Consider the following 4,834-nt stretch of genomic DNA (forward strand, 5'->3'; position numbering starts at 1 on the left):
AGTTTTTAGAATCAGCAAATCATCTTGGTCAAGTGCTAGCTGAGAGAAAGATTCATTTAGTGTATGGGGGAGGCAGTCTTGGGTTAATGGGAGGTGTGTCAATAGCTGCATTTTTAGGAGGTAGTCAAGTTTTGGGGGTCGTCCCTGAAGCTTTGGCACAAGGGGACATCATTGGAAAAACAATTGGAGAGGAACTTCAAGTCTCCACAATGTCGGCTCAAATGAATGCAATGTTTAACCATGCTGATGCTTTCATTGCTTTACCAGGTGGTCTAGGCACATTGGAAGAGATCTTTCATATTTCCTCTTGGGCTCAATTACACATTCACCATAAACCCATTGGCTTGTTAAATGTTAATGGTTATTATGATAAGTTGTTGTCTTTTCTTGATCATGCTGTGGAACAGGAATTTCTAACATCTTCTACACGACAAATCATAATCTCTGCTACTACTGCTGAACAATTGATTGACCAACTACAATCTTTCATTCCTGTGATTGATCCTTCCATGAATCGCATAAATTGGTCATCTACGGGAAGCCGTAAAAAGCTTAGATTGGATTTGAGCCTTCATTTGTGAATTTTTGTGTATTTTGGTTTTATTATTGTGTTTTGTTATTTCTTATTTTTGTTTCAGTGTGTTTCAGGTTTTGTCAGTGTTCGTTATTTCAGGTGATATCTTCTATACTCTATCTTTCTACCTTAGAACATTGAGGACAATGTCTCGTTTTGGTTGGGGGGAGAGGGTAGTAGTTGATAAAAAAAAATTGTTTTTCATTTCATAAAGCATCTGCAAAATTGTTGTTACGAGAATGACAGATTAAAGGAGCTTTTTTATTAAAGTGACTCTTGAAACGCTTCTTAGTAACCATTCTTAACAAGGTCTATTATAATACTTCTTGAAATATTCAGGTTTACAAACTCTCGCATTATTATCACTTAATTATGCTCATATACTCATTTAACATATATTCTGAAACCTTAATTTTCACACACACACTTTAACATATGATTGTGGGTTGCACATTGGATTATTACATTATTTATATTCTTTTGTTAAAGGTAACAACTAAGGGAAAGGGATAGAATATAATTTGAAAAAAAAACTAAAAAAAGGAGCAAAAAAAATAATAATAATAAAAATATAGATAAATTTGGTTTCGAAGGGGTGTTTTAACACCTAATATCCTAAAGTCAACTGACTTGGGAGCTATTGGCTCAATACTTGTTACATGGGTTGAGGAGAAAAGTTTAAGGGAATTAAACATTGCACTATCTACGTATAAATATATATAACCCGAGTTACTAAGCTCGTAGGGGTGTCAACACCTAATGTCCTAAGACCAACTGGTTTGAGAGTCATTAGCTGAAATCTTGTTACATGGGTTAAAGATGCATTGTGTTTTAATTTACATGCATATATATTAAAAAAAAAAATCTCAACCCAAGAAAGTTAACCTTAAATATTAGAACAAGAATTTTATTTTCTTCCAAGTAAAAACCCATAACTATGTATTGATATATTGAGCACAAAAGAAAGGTTTATTAATATCTTGTTTAAGAGGTATTGAGCAGATATATAAATTTAATAAGAGTTTGTTTATCTAGATAGATTAATGGAAGTTGAATGATGAATACCTTGCTTTGTGGAATTTGCAAATTGTTTTTCTATTTTAACACTTTGATTACTAGAGACTAGTAGTAAGCTGGTTGGGGGGTGTGATTAATACTTAACAGTGTATTTTTTATCAAGGTTTTATATCATCATTTTCAACTTGAAGTATTAATAATTCCTTAACTAAAGCATGTTTTATAATAACATATCTAATAATATAAGATACCTTTAATTTATAGTAAATGTTTATTTTAAATGCAGGTCTATCATATAAATAAAAGGATTAACTGATGAATTTAAGAACTCAAATTGAAAGGACAAAAAGATGGCCAAACTTAGAAAAGAGATGTTAGTATAGTCCAAACCAGAACACTATTCTGTAATTGGATCATATCTAGAGCTATAGATCTCGTATTTAGGTCATATTGTATTTTTATACAAAATAGAAAACTTCAAAAAATATATATTATATTTTAGCATGCATTTTGGCTTTAAATAACCAGTTTATTAAAGTCATGAGAACTTAGCCAATATTTCAAAAAAAATTAAAAAATATTTTGTTTTATTTTAATATTTGGGATTACAAATTTATATGTAAAACCTATTCCTGATATTAAAAAGATAATTATGTTATAGACATTAAACCGATTAGGTTTTATCCTATAAAGATAAGAATCTCCTTACTGAGAAGGGCTTTTCTTGAATCATAAACGGACCAACATGACAAGACCTTAAATTTTTATCAAACAATAAAACAATGCAGTTTACCATAGATATGGCGTATTTGGGGTGCTAATACCTTTCATTTACGCAATCAGTCTTCGTACCCAATCTCTGAGTCCAATTATGGTTCCTAGTGACCACAATATTAGATGACGACTCCCTTCCTATTTTTCTAATAATAAAAGACAAGAATTTCTTATCTCCCTATGTTTTTCAGATACCACACATGAGTATGGAGGGCAATCGTCGCGACGTCGCACTCGTGCAATAGTAGTAATACTAATAATAATAATAGTAATAGTAATAGTAATAATACTACTAATAATACTAATAATAGTAGTAGTAGTAGTAGTAGTAGTAGTAGTAGTAGTAGTAGTACTAAAGAAGAAGAAGAAATTGATGAGAACTTTGAGATGGAAGATTAATGTGAGAATCAAACAATGATAAAAACAAATATCAAGGTTAGAGGATCCACTAATGGTATTTCAAACAAGTATAGTATAAACTCTTATTAATCAACTGGAAACCACACACAAAGGAAGTTCCAATCAAATTATAAATGGTTAACATGATTACATTAGTTATCTTATTCGAATAATGCTAATACTTGTAAATATTGTCAGGCATTCATGATTGTAACTTATGATAACAACAAATTAAGTTCCTTTCATAGCACAACTGTAGGTTACACCATACGATTGAGCTATGAAAGTGTCAAGTATTTGTTGTACCAAGTGTTATACAACATAAATCTAGATTAATCATTTAACAAGCAAAGTATTAAAAGTGAACAAGATAAGAAATACAAAACATTTATCAAACATTGAGGTCAATGTTGAGTTTACACTATACTTATTCTTACACCATTAGTGTACCATTTTCACCTTGACATAATAACCTTAGTTAAACATAATGAAAGAGAGAAACATAAATAAACAAAATAAAAACTTAAATAAGATAAAAGTTAACTAAGTAAAGGAAAGGAAATGAAAGGCATAAATAAGATATTAATGAAAGCAAAACTTAAACATTAGAAAAATACAAAGAGAGAAAGCAAGAGCATGATCTTGATCTGGAAACCAAGATGCCTAAATGCATGACAAATGCCTCCTTTTATAGGCCAAAATTAAGAATTATTGATTTGATGACTAATTAATGAGTGGGTGGCCACATCTTGACTTGGTGACAATCCTTATCTTCTTATTTGAATAAAATGTTATTCATAATGTTAAAATTTGAACCAGACCTCCATATGAAACTGCTAGAAAATTGTCTCATCTTTCTAGAAAAAAAAAAGTTGAGGTCATTTGGACTTCTAGAACTCAAGATATAGGTTGAACACTGAATAGTGTTTGGGATGTAGGATAAATTCGAACTTCTTCATTATTGCTACAATTTGGACTTGAAAACGGCCATTTTAAATCCTGAACTCCATGAAAGTTGTAGGCCTATGTCTTACCTTTCCATCCATATAAAATATACTTAAATCCAAGATCTATAGCTCCAAATATGACCTAATTACCGAACAGTGTTCCAGTTTAGACTACACCAGCATCTTTTTTCTAAGTTTGGTCATCTCTTTGTCCTTTTAATTTTAGTACTTAAACTCATCAATCAATCTTTTTATTTATGTGATAGGCCTGTATTTAAAATAAATATTTACCATAAATTAAAGGTATCTTATATTATTAAATATGTTATTATAAAACATGTTTTAGTTAAGGAGTTATTGATACTTCAAGTGCAAAATGATGATATAAAACCTTGATAAAAATATACTTTTAAGTATTAATCAAATGGATTGATAAACATCTGCAGAACAAATTCGATAATTAGCATATAAATTTAAAAAAATATATATGAATTAATAATACATAAAAAAATAAATGAAATAACATACTTTTATTTGTCACAATTTAAAATCACAATATATATTAAATATCTCACTTTTAAGTATCGTTGAAGTGTCTTTTGGTCCTTTGCTAGCTTGAAGAGGAATGTCCATTGGTAGGGACTTGAACTGCTACCAAAATTTTTAAAATATATATATTTGAAATTTTAATATATTACATAAAAAATTAAAAAATAATAAATTTAAATATAAACTATATATATTATAAATAATAAAATTTTAAAAACTATTTTAAAAGATTTTTTATCCTCCATTAAAAATATATTATATTATTGTTTTTAAGTTGAAGTATTTAAACAAAAAACAATTATCTCATATTGAAAAAACATATTTTTTTCCTATGAACATAGAGTATATATATTAATGGCTAGGGGTGTTTAAAAAAACCGACCAACCGATTAAACTGAAAAAACTAAGAAAAAATTAACCAAAAATACCAAACTGATAGAAAAAATTGAATAAACGGATTAAAAAATAAAAATAAAACACTTAGTCTGGTTCGGTTTTGGTTTCAAAAAGTTTAAGCTGATTGAACCGAACCGATTCAATTGAATATGAAAGACTTAAAAAACAAGGTATAAAA

Source organism: Populus euphratica, unplaced genomic scaffold (assembly GCF_000495115.2).
Source record: "Populus euphratica unplaced genomic scaffold, PopEup_1.0 scaffold446.1, whole genome shotgun sequence".
Lineage (NCBI taxonomy): Eukaryota > Viridiplantae > Streptophyta > Magnoliopsida > Malpighiales > Salicaceae > Populus > Populus euphratica.